Here is a 20,101-nt window from a genome sequence, read left to right on the forward strand (position 1 = left end):
GCCTTTAGGTGGCCTTGGGCACCCAAATCATCTGCTGATGGAGTTGACTACAGTTTACTCAATGCATAATTTTGTGTCTGACAGTTAGTAGGTGCTCAATAAATATTCACTGAAGAATGAATAATATCCCTCATCTTATATTGTCCCTCTCTTGACTATGCATCCTTCCAACTACCATGCCATGGTATGGTACCCTTATTCTGCACCCTTTTATAGAAAAATCCACAAGAGCATCGTTTATATGCTTGCTGTTTTCACTTTCTAGCTTCTTAGTCTCTCTTGACCTCACTCCAATTGTGTTTTCATCTCTAGGACTCTATTGAAACTTTGAGATCACCAATGACCTCCATTTTGCCAAATCCAATTCTTAGACCTCATTTACTTGACCATTCAAGCAATCATTTGACCTAGAGCATCACCCCTCCTTTTTTCCTCACTGGCCTCTCTTCCTCAGTCACATTTGCTGGTTCCTACTCAGCTCTCCAACATCTTAATGTTGGAAGTTTCCAGTTTCTGCCCTTAGACATCTCTTTTCTATCACATTTATTCCCATATTTTACTTCCTAATCTGTATGCTAATGACTCTCAAACTTATATCCAGGCTCTGAATTTAAGATGCATGTATCCAACATCTCCTCTTGGATTTTGAATAAACATCTCTCTCTCTCTTTCTTCCGTTAAATTTCAGGTGCATAGAAATGAATTAATTATAACCTTTTGTTGATGCCACACTCATTTTTTGTTTGTTTGTTTTTTGGTTAATGCTTGGCCTTCTCAATTTATTTATTGTTTTATTATTTTAAACACTATAATAAATAAATAAATATGAACATACCACCCAATACAGAAAATAGAATGTTTACGATAATGTAAGTTATCCTCTGTGATCTTCCTCCACCCCATCCCTGGACTGATGCAATAGTCTTCTAACTGGTTTCCCTGCTTCTGTTTTTTTTTTTTTTTTTTTTTTTTTTTTTTTTTTTTGCGGTACTCGGGCCTCTCACCGTTGTGGCCTCTCCCGTTGCGGAGCACAGGCTCCGGACACACAGGCTCAGCGGCCATGGCTCACGGGCCCAGCCGCTCCGCGGCATGTGGAATCTTCCCGGACCGGGGCACGAACCCCTGTCCCCTGCATTGGCAGGCGGACTCTCAACCACTGCGCCACCAGGGAAGCCCCCTGCTTCTGTTTTTGCATCACCTCCCCCACCTCCCTCTCCACCCCCACCCCCCATCCCCTCCCCAAGCCAATCTATTCTTTTCATCGCATCCAGAGTGATTCTTTAAGGTCAGCTCATGTAAATTCTATGTGACTCTATTCATAATTTTCAATGACTTCCCATCTCATGCAGGATAAAATCCAAAATCCTTATAATGGATTACAAAGCCCTATGTGATCTGACTCTCTGGGTCCTCATCTCCTACCATTCTTCTCACTATTCCTTTGACCTAATGTCTTTGAAGTTGCTATTCCAACTGCCTACAATACTCTTTCCCAAAATATCTCCCCGTCAGTCTTCCTTATTTTATTCAGGTTGTTACTCATCAGTGAAGCCTTCTCAGCTAATCTCTTCCTTAAGAACAACATTCCTCCTCCAATTCCTGAGTCAGTTACCAACTCCCTTATTCTGTCCACTTGAACTTATTCCATGTATATTTGTTTATTTTCTGTCTCCTCCCAGTAGAAGGAATGTTCCATGGGGCAGGGACTTGTTCACCACTCTAACCCCTGTTGAGAATAATGTCTACTGCTGGGCAGGTACCTGTTGCAGGTTAGGTTCCCTGGGAAGCAGGCAGGGTTAGTATGCATGACTTCCATTAAGGAGGGCTCTTCAGATCAATAGCTATAAAAGGGAAGGGAAGGGAACAGAACTGGGCAGAGGAAGAAGCTGAGTGATGATACAGTCTCAATGAAGCCTTCAGCCAATCCTACAGGAAGCTCTGAAGCTGGGATGGCCCTTCAGAGTAGGGCTGGGCTTTTATAACACATGAAGGTCAGTTATTCATGGGGATTGCCCTAGGAAGGGGGCATGACCTTGGAGGAAGTGTTCTCTTTAGCTAGGCAATTGTGTAGTGGGCTGACAGGTGAGCACTTACTGCCAACAGCTCTTAATGCCAAGTGCATTCCCAGGATCTGGGGAAATAATTCCTTCATTTCCAGAGAGATCTAGGTGGCCTGCACTGTGCCCACCATAGCGCTCAGTAAAGTGGTTGAACAGATGAACTTTTTGAGATCCAAGAACAGAGCAGATGGGGGGAGCGTTCATGACATGCAAAAGAGGAAGGAAAGGGGAACGAGGACAGTGACTCCTCATGCCCAAAGTCCTCCATTTGCCTGCTGTGGGCAGGACCCTGTGTGGGTGCTCTGTGACGGGATACAACGTTACAAACAATGTGACCCTGCCCTGGAGAAAGAGAATGAAACCTAGCCACAAACATCCATGGTTCGAAGCAGTGTATTATAGCAAAGACGTGCTTAGGGAGAGAAAAGAGGAGAGGGCTCCTTCCAGCTAGGGGAGTGAGGGGAAGGATTGAGGAAGGCAACATGGGGGAGGCTCTTGAAGACTTGAGAGATGGATAAGGTTTGCTGGGCACAGCAAAAGGGAAGGCAGCCAGCAGGCTAAGAGGTAGTAGACCAAGGACTCAGAGGCAGGAAATCCAAGCGATGGCATCAACAGGCCTCTCTCCTCTCTCTCCTCTGGTACCTGGAGTCTTGATTGCCCAGTAATCCCTCTAATGCCAACACAACATGTGCGTTCAAGTTAAATCCTGAAAGAGGAAAGTGCTGCCTCTTTGCTACCAATTCTATCAGCCTCAGGGAGTAATCTGTAGAATTTTATGTGACTTGTTCTATTTTAAAAACTGTAATGAGGGCTTCCCTGGTGGCGCAGTGGTTGAGAGTCCGCCTGCCGATGCAGGGGACACGGGTTCGTGCCCCAGTCCGGGAGGATCCCACATGCCGCGGAGCGGCTGGACCCGTGAGCCATGGCCGCTGAGCCTGCGCATCCGGAGCCTGTGCTCCGCAATGGGAAAGGCCACAACAGTGAGAGGCCCGTGTACCGCCAAAAAAAAAAAATCAAACAAACTGTAATGAGCCAATAAAATCCAATCGTCTGAAGTATAAAACTGTCCCTTGTATTTAGGAAATAGAATGTAATATCTACAGAAAAGACCATGTCTTTCTGAAGAGAAACCAATGCAGTGGTAACTGAATACCAGGTTTAAAAGGTTTAGAATCAAACAAATAGGTGTAAAGATCATCACTAGTGTAAACTTACAGGTGAAGAAATTGATCACAGAAAGGTGATGGGGCTTCGTCAAGGTCACACAACAGATGGGTGTCAGGTGAAACCCAACAATAAGCACATGCCCCCAGGCCCCTTAAAGGGACGCCTAGATCTTTGGCCAGGGCTCCTTAAAGGGTGCCTGCCTTTCCCCTTTAATGAATAGCAGCAGAAGCCGCTGGCCAACCCAGCTGCTGGGTCACGTGACAGCTCCCACTTAATTGTACCAGTGCGAAGAGGAATGACAGCAGTGAGTCAGCTTGGAGCCTGGTTTCCTGTAGCTCATGAATGGCAAGCTGAGAAATTAACTACGGGCTTTATTCTTGCGGTAAGAGAATGATTTACAAGGCCCTGGCAGAGGTCATTAGCCTTGGCTCTGATGGAAAAAAGAAAATCCTCTAAGGATGTGATTTCAGAGAGTGAAAAACAGTCACTTGAAACCATGGTTTCAGCTTGAGGTTCCAGCTTGGCTTTGTGTTTTCCTGCCAGTGAACCGATTTCTGTTCACCTAAGCTAATCACCCGGAATAGCGCCTTGCTGATCTGCTTCTAAAACAGCCCCCCACTCCCCCTCCTTCCACTATAAATGGATCCACTATTTCTTAAGGAACTAGATCCTTTTGATTGTTCAGTGGCAACCTCTGGCTTTAGCTTGGAATGTGTGGGATATCGTGACCAAAACAGGGGCCAAGATGAAGATTGGATGCCAACAGTGGTCACTGCAGTGTTTGACTACCTGGAATCAGAAACTTGATAGGAAATGACATGATTAGAAATTAGGCCTGAGAGATACAACAAGCCCATATACGAAATTATACAAAGTCTGATCTCAGGCCTCAAGAAACTTAGAAGCAAGTAGAGGAAATAAGAGAGGGAAGTCCGAAAACTCTAAAAGTAAATTATTATTTATTCCCATGTCGTGGCTTTAACTAGTGGAGGGGCTTAGTTTTTCTCAGTAGTGAGCCACGTGACCACAAATCCCTGGGTGTGGGCCATGTGAATCTTTTATTCATAATTATGGGAATTCAAATGGTCCATGCTTGGCCTACAAGTTACAGCAGGGACCAAGTTCACATATTTTGTTGATCTTTATTATCCTATTTGTCAGGATCCTCCATAATGTCCTATTTCAAGAAGAAATTTTGGTAGAATGATACTTTATAGAATTATATTCAGTTTCAAGTATTATTATTAATGGATAAAAGCCAGCTAGTGCTAATCCAGGAAGAAACAGTTACACACCTGTTGTAGTTGTGGGATGGAGCTTATTAGACACTAGTGGCCTACTGGCTTGAGTGTTAATTAGTCAAAATGTTTTTGCTCATCTAAAAATCTTAGATCAGCCATGCCCTATGGGTCATATTTTGGAAACTCGAGTTTAAGATGTCCATCATCCACCCCTCGAGTTTCTATCCTTCCCTCTTAGTCACTTTTTTATACACAACTTTTGTTCAAAGGTGGGTTAACCTTTTGTTTTCTTTGTTTAAAGGTGGATTAACCAGGCCAATAACTAGTTTCTCATGTCCTAGGTATCTATTCCTATCACTCTCCTTATGGCTGTAAATGTACTCAATTCAATCATTTCCTAATATTCAGACTTAACGAAGATGTGTCATGGTGGTGATGATGGTGATAGTATGTGTGTCTTTGTAGGTTAGTCACTACCTAATTGATGCCAAGTTTTCTCATGTGTAAAGTGGGGACGATTATTCTGAACTCAAGGCTTGATGGGATGATTAAATTAATAGATACCATGTGTGAGAATCTTTGACACACAGTACGTTACCTTCAATATGCTTGTGAATCTGAATTCATGGGGGTCTTTCCACACTCACTGGGCCACACCTGCCATCAGTTATTTGGGTTGAGTTGATGCGGCCTCAGGCATCTGTGCCTAAGAGTGCCCTTTGGAAGGTGGGTACATGGCTTGTTATGGAAGGCCACGTGGCAGAGTGGGGAACCTGATTTTCTGGTCAGGTCCCGAGCTCTGGAATTGATCACACTGGGCCAGCACTTCTGAATCCATCTCATGCCAGCCTTTTCCTGGACATTTGCCTTCTCACAGTAAGTTTTTCCTCTTTCGTGTGTCTCCTAGTCCCTCAATCAGCAATCATTTATTGAATAGGTTCCAGGCAAAAGTATTGTGTCAGATGTTGTGAGGGAGACCCAGAGAATCACTCTTGTTGAGTATTTGCTATGCACCAGGCTCTAAGCTAGGTCTTGTACATACTTTATCTCATTTACAAAGATGAATAAGACAGTCTCCAACCTTAAGAATGAAATGTCATTAAAGGAAAATAAGACTTATACACACAAAAAGATAACTATTCCAAGTGTATAAAACTGAAAATCAAGACATTAAGAGCAATGACAATTTAGAGAAAGCAGAGTTCAGTGCTAAGAGATGGGGCCATGAAAGTCTTCAAAAGGGAGGATGGGTTTGATATGGGCCTTGAAGGAAGGGCAACCTTTGGGCAGGGAGAGAGAAGAAAACAAGGCTACCCACTTGGGGAATTGCACGAGCACATCTATTGGAAAATGGGAATGAATCCCAGCTGTGCCCATCAGATGGTGAGGAGCCCATTTCTGAGGATGGGGTAGGATGATCCCCACCACACACACACACACACACACACACACACACACGCACAATAATTGAGAGGCAACAGCTTCAGTGTCAAACAGACTTGGACTCAAATCCCACTGTGTCACATGCTAGCTAAATTAATTAATCTGAGTCTCATATCCTCATCTCTGAAATGGGAATAAAATACTTCACCTCTAGAGTTGTTATGAAGATTAGGTGAAATGATAATATATGTAAACTACACAGCCCTTTGTGCTGGCAATAGTGAGACCAGAAAAAAAGGTTGTACCTCATCTAGCATGTGGAAATCCATTGAGCATCTGTGGTTAGAGACCTCTGTGGTCTGCAAAGCACTCTCACTAACACAGACTCATTGGAGTGAGCCCCCCGATAGTCCTGTGTGTAGGCAGGGCTGGTGTTACTAGGATTCCCATTTTACATTTGGGAAAACGGAAGTTTAGAGAAGCCTTTCTCAAGTTCCTAACTTCAGGGTCAAATAGACCTGTGCTCAGACGCTGGCTCTGCCACCTGCCAGCTGGAGCACCTTTGGCCACATAACCTCTCTGAGCTTCAGCTTCTTTACATTCTGTGGTCAACTTTACACATCCATAGCTACGTCCTTTCCTAAATATTAGCTTTGATTATTTAAATTTTTGAATAGATAAAAATTAAATAATAAATAAATATTGTAAGTTTCAAAACTTAAAAACTACAAAAAGCTATGTGATGAAAAGTCTCCTTCTCACCCTTGTCCACTATCCATCCCGTTCCACCACATCCCGTAAATAACCTGCACATCCTTCAGCAGATTGCTGTGTATCTTTTTCTGAGTCTCTACGCATATAGAAGCAAATCCAAATGCGTATATATGTGTTTCTGCAACTTGCTTTATTTTTTAACAACACATCTTGGATTTTTTTCACATCAGTACATATCAGCTTCCTTATTCTTTTTCGCAGTTGGTATTCCATTACATGCATGTGCCGTAATTCACCAACTAGTCTCCTACTGATGGACGTTTAGGTTGTTGCCAGTTCTTTGCTATTACAAACAATACTGCAGTAAATAACCTTGTGCATATGCCATTTTGCATGTGAGTACATTCGTACAATAAATTCCTAGAAGTACGTTACTGGATCAAACATATTGTGCAACATTATCTTCATAGCTATTGTTAATTTGCCCTCCATCAGGTTATACCCCTACTTGCAATGTATGAGTGCCAGCATAGTGTGTTGCCAACGCTTGTACTGTCGCCAATCTGATAGGTGAAAATAGCATCTCAATGTAGTTTTAATCTGAATTTATCTTATTATGAATGAGATTGAGCATGTTTCATATTTTTAAAAAGCTATTTATATTTCCCTTACTGTGAACTGTATGTTATATCCTTTGCTCATTTTTCCATTGGGTTGTTGGTCTTCTGTATTTTATAATAAGGAACTTTATACAAGGAAAATTTACTCTTAGAAATGTAAGCCCTTTGTGGTATGAGCTGCAAATAACTTTCTTCTTTGGTTGTTTGCCTTTTGATTTGGCTTATTGCATCAGTTATGTGTGTGTGTGTGTGTGTGTGTGTGTATGTGTAAGAAACCATCCCCAAACTTATCGGCTCATCACAACAACCATTGATTTGTCTGTGATGCTATAGTCCGGGTTTAGCTGATAGTTCATCTCTGTTCCACAAGGTGTCAGCTGGGCTCACTTATGCTTTAAAGTCAGCTGGTGGTTGATGGCCTCTCTCATGGGTCTGGTGGTTGACTGGCTGTCAGTAGAGGTAACGAAGATCACTAGCCATCCAGCAGGCTAGTCTGCTCTTCTTCTCATGATGGTCACAGGTTCCAAAAAACAGCAAGAGAACAAGTACCAAAGTCCAAGTGGTTTTAAGCCTCTGTTTGTGTCACATTTGTTATTGCCCGGAGGTCAAAGCAAGTAACAGGGCTAAGGCTGAATTCAGGGTAGGAAGGGAATACCTAAGGGCGTGAATATAGGGAAGGAATTTGTGGCCATATCTGCAAACAATCTACCACACTTACGGGATTTGTTTGGGATTTTGGTTCTTTTTCTTCACGTTACTGTTGTTAGTTTTTTTTCCTATGAAGTTTTTTATTTTTATGTAATACAATTTGTCAATCTCTTCTTTCACAGGTTCTAGATTTCAAGTCGTAAGTAGAAAGACCTTCGCCCACTCTGAGGTTATAAAGGTAATTCCTCTTTTCTTCTAGTACTTTTATGGCTTCATTGATTACATTTAAGCTTTGATCCATTTGGAATTTATCCTTGTGTTCACTCCACATTTATATTCTTAACTAAAACATAATCGTCCTCTGTTGGGGAAGGTTGTTGTATCAGTCAGGATAGGCAGTACACCCAGTAACAAACAACTCCTAACTCTTAGTGGCTTTTTACAAGAAAGATTTATTTCATGCTCATGCTGCGTGTCCATCATGGTCTGGAGTAAGCTCTGCTCCCCACCGACTTTTCTTGAGGACCCAGGCGGATGACCCACCCTCCATCTAGGAAACTGACCATCTTGTACAGAAGAGAGACCAAGACCACATACACAGTACCTCTTATAGCTTCCTCTCAGAAATAACACTTGCTTTTCATGGGCTAAAGTGAGTCACACAACCAATCCTGATGCCAGTGGGATAGGGAAGTATAACCCTCCCCTGAGGAGGGCCAAACAAGAAGGACATTTCAGTCTTTCACTATTGTCCTTTCTGTTAACGTGCAGCTCTTGGAAAGGACACACACGGAGCCTGAAGCTGGCTGGGGACTACATCCTACCAGCTTTGTCAGGAACATCATCGCTGGCCTGGGGTTATGCATGCCAGAGGCAAATAAGCCTCACACCTGACCTTTCTCCCCCAGATCATGTACCCTGCTCAGAGCAGGGGGCATGCGTGTCATATAGAGCAGCAGAGTATAGAAAGGGAAGAGCAGTGGGCCGTGTCTAGGGGACTGTTATAAGTTGAATTGTGTCACTTTAAAAAGATATACTGCATTATGAACCCCACCCCAGTACCTCAGAATGTTACCTTTTTTGGAGAGAGTGTCTTTACAGAGGTAATCCAGTTAAAACGAGGTTATTAAGATGAGTCCTAATCCAATATGACTGATATCCTTACAAAAAGGGGAAATTGGGATACAGACATGTGCAGAAGGAAGATGATATGAATCCAAAGCAAAAAGATAGCCATCCACAAGCACAGGAGGGAGACCTGGAACAGATCCTTCCCTCACGGGCCTCAAAAGGAACCAACTCTGTCCTCACCTTGATGTCAGACTTCTAGCCTCCAGAACTGTGAGGAAATAAATGTCTGCTGCTTAGCCACCCAGTTTATGGTAATTTTTTATGGCAGCCCGAGCAAAGGAATATAAGGAACATCTCCAGTAGCTTGGTAAGTGTTGCCTGGATGCTATTTTGAAGGGTTTCTGGGGCCACATTAGGCTAGCAGGACAGAAACCCATGGTCAACTAGCAATGTCTTCCATGGATGTGGGGTGGAAGGCAGCATTGAGTTTGGAGTCAGCTGGCCAGGGAAGGTACCCAGGCTCCAGCACATTATGACTCTGTGATGACAGCAGTGGTCACACAAACTTGTAAACTGGTGAGAGTCCTGAGGGCTTTGCTGAGGATAAGGGAAGGGGGGGATGGAGAACAAGCCTGGAATCTGCCTGGGTGTGGGTCCCCAGCCTGCCTGGTGATGGAGCAGCCAGCCCTTCTCTGATGAGAGAGGATCAGCAACCAGCAAGAGAAAGTCAGAGCCTCAAATGAAATGAAAGCTCTGTAATATTTTACTAGACGTCAGCATTCCTTTCAATTAGCCTTTCTGAAGTTTGCTATATTAAGACCACAAGGTCTGCTCTTCCCATGTTTGAAGAGTATCATGAGATCTCTCCACCTCTAGCAGAGTATCATAAGATTCCACAGCCCCGCAAAACACAAAGTATTTCTCAGAGCAGCTTTTAGAGTGTACTAGTATATAAGAGAAAGCCTGAAATATTGATAAAAAGGTCCAGAGGTATGGGTGTTGTGGTTGCTTTCGGCAGGTGTTTCCTTCCTGAAGGCAGATTCAACACCAAAAACAAAAAGCAACAAAAATACTTTTTAAAAATTTTAAACTCTGAGTTTAAATTTTAAATTTTAAATTTTAAACTTTTTAAAAATTTTAAACAGGCACACACACATGTGTGTGTGTGCACGTGTGTGTGTGTTATTCATAACATGTCGTAGCTTGCTCGGTGCTCCATGGAACACCACTGTAATTTGGGAGCCAGACAGCACTTTGGCTATAGATATTAAGGTTGACTTAGCAGGCCCCCTCAGTAGTGATAATGGTGAGATGTCTTCGGAAGTGACCTCAGAGGCAGTGACTATCAGAGAGAGACATGGAGCAGAATAAGATGAAAGAACAGTGTATCTATTGCTATATAACAAACCACCCCAGAAATAATGGCTTAAAACAGCAACTGTTTTATTTGTTGGTGATTATGTGGGTCCGCAATTTGGGCTGGGCTCAGCTGGGCGATTCTTCTATTCAATGGCGGTCATTCACAGGCTGCGGTCAGCAGGTTGGCTGGAGGCTGATTGATGTAGGGCTCTCAGCTGGGATGGCTCATCTCTGTGCCAGAGGCTTTATCACAAGGCGGTGGAAGAGCCTTCAGCAGTCAGAGAGGGCAAGTCTGAATGCACACACACCTTTCAGGCCTCTGCCTGCATCACACTTGCTAACATCCCAGCATCAAGCCCAGTGTCAGTGCAGGAGGGGACTGCACAGAGGCTTAGATACATGAAGGCATGATTCCTTGGGGCCTTCAGTGTAAGACTCTTTCACAGTTTGCCTTTCTGAGAACCTCTGTAACATGTCTTGAGACTCACAGAGGTAAACTTGCGGACTGCCAGAGATTAGATGGTAAAGTTCAGGAGGTAGTGAAAGCTTTGTTATATACATCTCTATGATCCCTTCTACACACACAGGCAGGAAGGCCTTGGAAAACTCAAATTATTGACCTTGAACAAATCCCTTAATCTCTGAGACTCAGTTTCCCATTGGTAAAACTCACCCCACAGGGTTACGGTCAGGATCGCGTGAGCTCACAGCCTTTTGTGAAAAGTGCAAAGCCCCACACATAAGTGGGTGCTCTTCCTTCAGCCAGGATAGGCGAGGAAGGAAACTTTAAGCTAGTGCACAAGGAAATGTAGAGATACTCAATGAGAAAATAGAGCCCCAGGTGAATGGACTGCTTAAAGAATGTTTTTTTTTTTTTTTTTTTTTACTGGGGTATAGTTGTTTCACAGTGCTTTGCTAGTTTCTGCTGCACATAGAAGTGAATCAGCTATGTGTATACATACATCCCCTCCCTCTTGGACCTCCCTCCCACCCCCCTCCCACTCTCCTAGGTTACCGCAGAGCATGAGCGGAGCTCCCTGTGCTATACAGCAGGTTCCCACTAACTTTAAAAAAATTCACAAGAAGACCTTTCAGTTCTAGATACATTGTTAGTCTTGATCTTTGTCTTTCCAAGATTGACAAGGAGAAAACAGACCTCGTATTTGTATCACACATCTGCTTTACCCTTATCCTAATTCTAAACTGTTCTTCTAGCTCAAAGGCAACTTGTTCTCTCCCACTGCTAACAGCGTCAACCCTGCTCACAAGACATCTGCTCTAGAATGGGATTTATGGATCACACCCCAATTTGATCCCTGCTCACCCATCCATCAAATGTTACCAGTCCTTTTTATGTGTCTGCCATGGTGTTAGAACTTGGGACACAAAGATGAATGAGGCCTCGTTTTAATCCCCTAGTTGTTCACAGACTAGCGATGAGATAGATGCATAAACAGGAAATAGCACTATCATTGTGTGCTGTGAGAGAAAAACATGCATTTGTTCAACAAACATGTAACACCCCTTACTCTGTGCGTGCCTTATGCTGCTGTGAAATATAAAAGTAAACAAGACGCCTTTTTCTATTTTTAAGGAGTGTCTAGTGAAGAAGTCAGAGAAGTCCGCAGTCATAACTTAGGAACTCAGAAGTAGGCATGAGGTTCTCATGGGAGCCCAGAGTATGGCACCTGCCAGGTGGAAGTAGTTGGGGAGAGTTTCCCACAGAATTGATCACAAACAAGGAAAGGGCAGGGGGTGGATTCAGACAGACAGAGCAGCACGTACAAAGACAGCTTGGAGCAGCTTGGGAGACTGTGGCATCTGGGGAGAACCCAAAGCAGCTCAGCATGCCTGGTACATGGAGTGAGGAGAAGGAACGTGAGAGCAGAATCTGGAAAGGTCGGTAGACGCCAGACCACAGGCACTGGGGAACCATGGATCATTTTAACTCAGGAAGAACTCTGATCAGATTTGCATGTTAGAAATATCACTCTAGCAGAAACAGGAGAAATAGGAGACTGTTTAATAATTCACTTCAGAGGGGAAATGATGAGGGATCGAATTTAAGGGATAGAGAGAAGGGGGTGGATTTGGGAAGCATAAAGGAGTATTATGGGCTGAAATGTGTCCTCCCCTGAAAAATTTCGCATGTTGAAGTCCTAACCCCCAGTACCTCAGATTGTGACTGTATTTGGAGATAGGGGTCTTTAAAGCAGTGATTAAGCTAACAGTCATTAGGGTGGGCTTAATCCGATATGGCTGCTGTACTTAGAAGATAGAAGAACAATTTAGGATTTGGACAAAAGGTAGAGCAGATGTGTGAAACAAACACAAAATCTGTTTTCTCCTGGTCGATCTTGGGGAGAGACATATAGACATACAGAAGGAAGACCATGTGAGGACACAGGGAAAAGACAACCATCTTCAAGCCAAGGAGAGAGGCCTCAGAAGAAGCCAACCCGGCTGATACCATGATCTTGGATTTCGGCCTCCAGAGCTGTGGGGAAATGCATTTCCATTGTTTAAGCCATCCAGCCTGTGGTGCTTTGTTATGTCGAAGGGGGCAAACTAATACAAGCAGGAAGAATCATGAGACTTGGGGAGCACAGAGGTGTAAAGGGCAAGGGGAAGAGAGAGTAGAGGCTGACTTCCAGGTTTTTGGCTTGAGCAATCTGGCATGGGATGCTGCCGTTTCCAAGAGGTGTAACCCAGGAGGAGCAGTGGAGTTAGAGACGGACAAGGGTGCATTCCACCTTGGACATGTGTGGCTTTGTGGTTCCTGCAGGACAGCAAGTGGAGCAGCGGGATATGTGGTGCTGGAGGCCTGTCAGGAGCCATGGGCTGGGGGTACAGATGTCCTGGTCTGCAGAAGGGGGCAGTTGAAGCAGAGGCGTGGACACGGTCGCCCAGGGGACATGGGCCCTGTAGGAAGAGAAGGCAGAGGACAGAATCACAAAGAACCCCATCACTTATGGGACAGGTGAAGGAAAATGGCCTGGGCACAGGACAGAGCAGGAGGCTTCAGGCATTTCTCAGAGAAGTGTCTAGAGAGGCTCTCAAATCCTGGAGAGATGAAGGTTTCAAAGCCTCTCTCTCTCTCTCTCTCTCTCTCTCTCTCTCTCTCTCTCTCCCTCTCCCTCTCCCTCTCCCTCTCCCTCTCCCTCTCCCTCTCCCTCTCCCTCTCCCTCTCCCTCTCCCTCTCCCTCTCCCTCTCCCTCTCCACACACACACACACACACACACACAATCTTATGTTATTCTAACATTTTGCAATACTGGTCTGTTGCTTTGCAATGATTTTTTTGTTATTTTACGTGCATCGCTCTTCAGGTTTTGGAGTCAGAACCAGATGATGTTTGTTTGCTTCTGCAGAGGCTTTTAGCTCTGTGTTGCTGCATGACAGTGTTTGCCCTTGTGGCGGGTGGGCTCCTCAAGCTTTCCTCCTGACAGAAGCTGCTTGTTGGTCACTTTATCTCTCAGTGGGTTGTCTTGGTTTTCTCCTCCAGGCCTTCCTTAGCCCATCCTGTAGTGATGATGGATGGCTGGAGGAGACAGACTGGGTGACCCTGCTCCGGGCTGTTTGAGGGGGGACTGTCCTTTCTGAGGCTTATTGAGGACTGGGCAGAAACCTTGTGCCTTTGGGGTGGGTCAGATGTATAGGATTTTTTTTTTAACATCTTTATTGGAGTATAATTGCTTTACAATGGTGTGTTAGTTTCTGCTGTATAACAAAGTGAACCAGCTATACATATACATATATCCCCATATCCCCTCCCTCTTGCGTCTCCCTCCCTCCCACCCTCCCTATCCCATCCCTCTAGGTGGTCACAAAGCACCAAGCTGATCTCCCTGTGCTATGCGGCTGCTTCCCACTAGCTATCTATTTTACATTTGGTAGTGTGTATATGTCCATGCCACTCTCTCACTTCGTCCCAACTTACCCTTCCCCCTCCCCGTGTCCTCAAGTCCATTCTCTACGTCTGTGTCATTATTCCTGTCCTGCCCATAGGTTCTTCAGAACCTTTTTTTTTTTTAGATTCCATATATATGTGTTAGCATACAGTATTTGTTTTTCTCTTTCTGACTTACCTCACTCTGTATGACAGACTCTAGGTCCATCCATCTCACTACAAATAACTCAATTTCGTTTCTTTTTATGGCTGAGTAATATTCCATTGTATATATGTCCCACATCTTCTTTATCCATTCATCTGTCGATGGACACTTTATAGGAATTACTGAAATCACTGCTCCCACTTCCTTCAGCCTCCCCAGACCCGGAAGGGATCCAGTTAGCACAGGCACCTCATAAGTCCCAGGCATCACCCCTTTACTTACTCTGGAGAAAGGGAAAGCATGTGGACCCCCTCAGGTACTCTGCACCCCAGCCCAGTAAGAGATGCCTTGAAGGAAGGTAAAGGAATTTCCCCAGTCACATGATTAAGAATCCAGGATTTGGACCTGGCTCTGGTTGACTCTAAAGATCTTCCAACAACCCTCCTACACTGTTTTCGGGAATGTAAATTGGTGCAGCCACTATGGAAAACAGGATGGAAGTTCCTTAAAAAACTAAAAATAGAGTTGCTTTATGATCCAGCAATCCCACTCCTGGGCATATATCTGGAGAAAACCCTAATTCGAAAAGATACATGTACCCCAATGTTCATAGCAGCGTTATTTACAATAGCCAAGACATGGAAACCACCTAAATGTCCATCGACAGAGGAATGTAGAAAGAAGATGTTGTACACATATACAATGGAATACTACTCAGACATAAAGAGAGTGAAATATTGCCATTTGCAGCAACACGGATGGGCCTAGAGATTGTCATACTGAGTGAAGTAAGTCAGACAGAGAAAGACAAAGAGCATACGATATCACTTATATGTGGAATCTTTTTTTTTAAATGATACAAATGACCTTATTAACAAAATAGAAACAGACTCACAGACACAGAAAACAAATTTATGGTTACCAAAGGGAAAGGGGGGGAGGGATAAATTAGGAGTTTGGGATTAACAGATACACACTACTATACATAAAATAGATAATCAGCAAGGACCCACTGAATAGCACAGGGAACTACATTCAATATCTTGTAATTACCTATAATGAAAAAGAATATATATGTGTAACTGAATCACTTTGCTGTACACCAGAAATTAACACAACATTGTAAATCAACTATACTTCAATTTAAAAAAAAAGCCTAGAGAGAAAAAATGTTTAAAGAAATAAAAACAAAGACCTTCCCACTGTTAAATTACCCTCTCCTCTTCTGTCTTCTCCCCACCACGTGGTGCTCTCTTCCTTTCCCAGCTGTGCTCCGTGCTTATTCCAGCAGCTCGTGTACCAACACTGGAGTCATTCGGCTGAAGTCCTGGGGCATCTTTACCCCGAAATAAACACAGTAGCCAGCTAGTAGCTGGTGAATCATCCAGTCAGAGGATGTTTCCCATCCAGGGTGCCCCTTCGGGGGATGGAGGAGACAATAGAGAGAGAGAGAGGGCTTTATGCTTTAGACTTCCTGTCTTGTTGGAAATCTGAGTGCTGGATGAAATGTCAGAGACCAGTTTTTCTAACCCACTCACCCAACAGCAATAGCTTCTATGTAGTGCACATTCTGTGTCATTTTGGAGTCTCAAACTAGTTGTGAGGTGGGCAGGGCAGGACCTCTCACCCTTTAACTGAAATGAAACCAGTGGAGATCTGCCCACCCAGCCGGGCAGTCTCGGGCCCGAGGTGAGCTCAGTCTTGAGTGACAGACTCAGTACTCTTGTCATCTTGGCTCACAGCCGTCTGAGGTCCCTCAGCACAAGTCTCCTCCACAAGAGATCCCACCAGGGATGACCCAGCCTCTGTCTCAGCATCAGCCACCACAGGAAGGACTCCCAGCCTCCCGGCTTCCTGGCACAGACCTGCCACTTTGGGCTGTTCCAGTCCTTTCTTAGGTGGAGATGAACTCTCCCACCCTAGCTCTCCCTCCCGCAGAGTTAGGAGAATTGACATGTGTGAATATGAGCCCTGAAGCAGGGGGCCTGGGAAGCTTTTCCTTCCCACCCTCTCACTGGGTCAAGGCTTGGCAAGGCGGTTCTGCGTGCCTGAACTCCCTGGCTGGAACAGGCAGCCTCTGTGCCTGCAGGGACTTCAGCAGCAGGACTTCTGAGCCATCCACAGCTGCACCAACCGCTCCCATCTGAGCCCACTATTTAAGGCCAGTGCACCCCAGCCAGCTGTGAGTCACAGCACCGGGAAGGCAGCGGCAGCTCCACTCACCCCAGCATCCAGCTCCCGTGGGAAGGGCCTGTTCCCCCCGCCATGGCTTCCCAAGGGCAGGTCATCTTCTGGAGGTAGCACTCTATTCTCTATGCTTACAGGTGGAGGAAACTGGGGTGAGGGCTTTGGGGGTTGCTGAGGACTGCTGGGCTGTCCCATAGGTCCCCACCTGTACCCTTATCCAGCATTGGGCTGGCAGAGCCTGGCCAGACAAGAGCCTAAGTGGACTCAGTGTAATCTCACACCCCAGCCTTTCGAGGCCCCCGTTCAGGGTCAGGTTTGTTTTCTGCCCTGGAGGACTGGCACATGCCAGTGTATGTGCCAGGCTGGGATGTCAAGGCTCTTGTGGGGGCACTGAGCAGGGTGGCATGGGGCTATTTGGGAGGGTGGAAGGGAATCTATGACTGATAATGGGTGGGATGCAGGTGGACCCTCTGTAGCCCCCAGGATGAAGGAGGTGAGCATGGCTGAACCTTTGTGCAAAGAGGCCACTGGGAAGAGGGCCGATGGGCAGGCTGGGTGGGAAGCAGGGGCTGGAGGGCTGTTCCAGGGAAGTGGGTGGAGCCCATCTGGGTAAAGCTGGTGTCCACTCTCCAACCTAACAAGGCCATAATTTTCCTTAATATACTCATACATTTTATGAGTATATTAAGGTCATGAGGTGATCATGGCCATTGGTGATGTGGGAGAGTTCATGAGAGGATCTCCCCATCCTCTGCGGACCCAGTGGATTATTTTCTTAAATAATTACCAGAGAGCTTACTATCTTCAAATCTCATGCTCAGAATGCATGCCACTTGGAGATGGAATGCTGTTGTGTATGTTCTACCAGGGCTGCCTGCATGGTACATTTAGGAGCTTTGTGGTCCGAACTCTCTTCCCCTTTTTCCTTCATGGCCATCAATGAAAACAGCCTTCACCCATGGAACATTTTTTTTTCTTTTCTTTCTTTCTTTCTTTCTTTCTTTATTTATTTTTGCAGTACGCGGGCCTCTCACTGTTGCGGCCTCTCCCATTGCGGAGCACAGGCTCCGGACGCGCAGGCTCAGCAGTTGTGGCCCACAGGCCCAGCTGCTCCACGGCATGTGGGATCCTCCCAGTCCGGGCCACGAACCCATGTCTCCTGCATTGGCAGGCGGACTCTCAACCACTGCACCACCAGGGAAGCCCCTCTTTTTTTTTTTTTAATTGAAGTATAGTTGCTGTACAGTATAAGTTACAGGTACACAATATAGTGATTCACAATTTTTAAAGGTTATACTCCATTTATAGTTATTATAAAATATTGGCTATATTCCCTGTGTAGTACAGTATATCCTTGTAACTTATTTATTTTATACACAAAAATTTGTACCTCTTAATATCCTACCCCTCTGTTGCCTCTCCCCCATACCCTCTTCCCATTTGTAACCACTAGTTTGTTCTCTAGGTCTGTGAGTCTGATTCTTGTTTGCTTTATTCACTAGTTTGTTGTATTTTTTAGATCCCACATGTAATTGAGATCATACAGTATTTGTCTTTCTCTGTCTGACTTATTTCACTTAGTATAATGTCATCCAAGTCCATCCATGTTGCTGCAAATGGCAAAATTTCATTCTTTTTTATGCCTGAGTAGTATTCCATTATATATATATACCTATATATATATGTATATATATATATATATATATGTATATATATATACCACAGCTTCTTTACCCATTCATCTGTTATGGACACTTAGGTTGTTTCCATATACTAGCAATTGTAAATAATGCTTCTATGAACATTGGGGTGCATGTATCTTTTAGACTTAGTGGTTTTGTTTTTTTCAGATATATACCCAGGATTGGAATTCCTGGATCATATGGTAACTCTGTTTTTAGTTTTTTGAGAAACCTCCATACTGTTTTCCACAGTGGCTGCACCAGTTTACATTCCTACTAACAGTGTACAAGGGCTCCCTTTTCTCCACATCCTCGCCAACATTTGTTATTTGTGTTCTTTTTGATGATAGCCATTCTGACAGGTGTGAGGTGATATCTCATTATGATTTTGACTTGCATTTCCCTGATGATTAGCAATGTTGAGCATCTTTTCATGTGCCTGTTGGCCATCTGTATTTCCTCTTTGGAAAAATGTTTATTCAGTTCTTCTGAACATTTTTAATCAGGTTGTGGAGTTTTTTTTTTGTTTTCTTGTTTCATTGAAGTATAGTTGACTCACAATGTTGTGTTTTTTGTTTTGTTTTGTTTTGAAGTCAAGTTTTTTATTAACTTTAAACAGCCAAATGTGACCTTAACTGACATGAGACTGTCTAGTTTTTATTTTACTTTTTTTACTTTTTATTTTATATTGGAGTACAGTTGATTAACAATGTTATATTAGTTTCAGGTGTACAGCAAAGTGATTCAGTTATACACATACATACACTCTTTTTCATATTCTTTTCCATTATGCTTTATCATAGGGTACTGAGTATAGTTCCCTGTGCTATACAGTAGGACCTTGTTGTTTATCCATTCTATATATAATAGTTGGCATCTGCTAACCCCAAACTCCCACTCCATCCCTCATGCACCCCCTACTCCTTGGCAACCACAAGTCTGTTCTCTATGTCTGTGAGTCTGTTTCTGTTTCATAAAAGTTCATCAGTGTCATATTTTAGATTCCACATATAAGTGATATGGTATTTGTCTTTGTCTGACTTACTTCACTTAGTATGATAATCTCTAGTTCCATCCATGTTGCTGCAAATGGCATTATCTCATTCTTTTTATGGCTGAGTAGTATTCCACTGTATATACATACCACATCTTCTTTATCCATTCCTCTGCTGATAGACATTTAGGTTGTTTCCATGTCTTGGCTATTGTAAATAATGCTGCTATGAACATAGGGGTGCATGTATCTTCTTAAATTATAGTTTTGTCCAGGTATATGCCCAGGAGTGGGATTGCTGGATCATACCACAACTCTATTTTTAGTTTTTTGAAGAACCTCCATACTGTTTTCCATAGTGGCTGCACCAACTTACATTCCCAACAACAGTGTAGGAAGGTTCCTTTTTCTCCACACCCTCTGCATCATTTGTTATGTGTAGACTTATTAATGATTGCCATTCTGACCAGTGTGAAGTGGTACCCCATTGTAGTTTTGATTTGCATTTCTCTAGTAATTAGCAGTGTTGGTCACCTGTTCGTGTGCTTGTTGGCATCTGTATGTCTTCTTTGGAGAAAGGTCTGTTTGGTTCTTCTGCCAATTTTTCAATTGGATTGTTTGTTTTTTTGATGTTGAGTTGTATGAGCTCTTTATATGTGTTGGGTACTAACCCCTTATCAGTCTTATCATTTGCAAATATTATTTTCTCCCATTCAATAGGTTGTCTTTTCATTTTGTCGATGGTTTCCTTTGCTATGCAAAAGCTTTTAAGTTTAATTAGGTTCCATTTGTTTATTTTTGCTTTTATTTCCTTTGCTTTAGGAGACTGATCCAAAAAAATATTGCCTCAATTTATATCAAAGAGTGTTCTGCCTCTGTTTTCCTCTAGGATATTTATATTATTTGGTCTTACATTTAG

General features: G+C 43.8%; 1 protein-coding gene and 1 long non-coding RNA gene across 2 annotated transcripts in view; one reads left to right on the forward strand and one right to left on the reverse strand.

Moving 5' to 3' along the window:
• The first annotated feature begins 3,537 nt into the window (after positions 1-3,537).
• The window catches only part of LOC308613286, a 50,804-nt gene continuing 34,240 nt past the window's right edge, over positions 3,538-20,101 (forward strand). The window contains exons 1-2 of the long non-coding RNA XR_014015232.1: positions 3,538-3,609; positions 8,016-8,071. This is a non-coding gene — a long non-coding RNA (uncharacterized lncRNA). The remainder of the gene's footprint in view (positions 3,610-8,015; positions 8,072-20,101) is intronic.
• The window catches only part of LOC308613285 (uncharacterized protein), a 92,570-nt gene continuing 85,605 nt past the window's right edge, over positions 13,137-20,101 (reverse strand). Inside the window, exon 6 of the mRNA XM_081226523.1 lies at positions 13,137-13,185. The gene's annotated coding sequence lies outside the window, so the exon portion shown is untranslated. The remainder of the gene's footprint in view (positions 13,186-20,101) is intronic.

Source organism: Mesoplodon bidens, assembly GCF_964165515.1.
Source record: "Mesoplodon bidens genome assembly, chromosome: 2".
NCBI classification, from domain to species: domain Eukaryota; kingdom Metazoa; phylum Chordata; class Mammalia; order Artiodactyla; family Ziphiidae; genus Mesoplodon; species Mesoplodon bidens.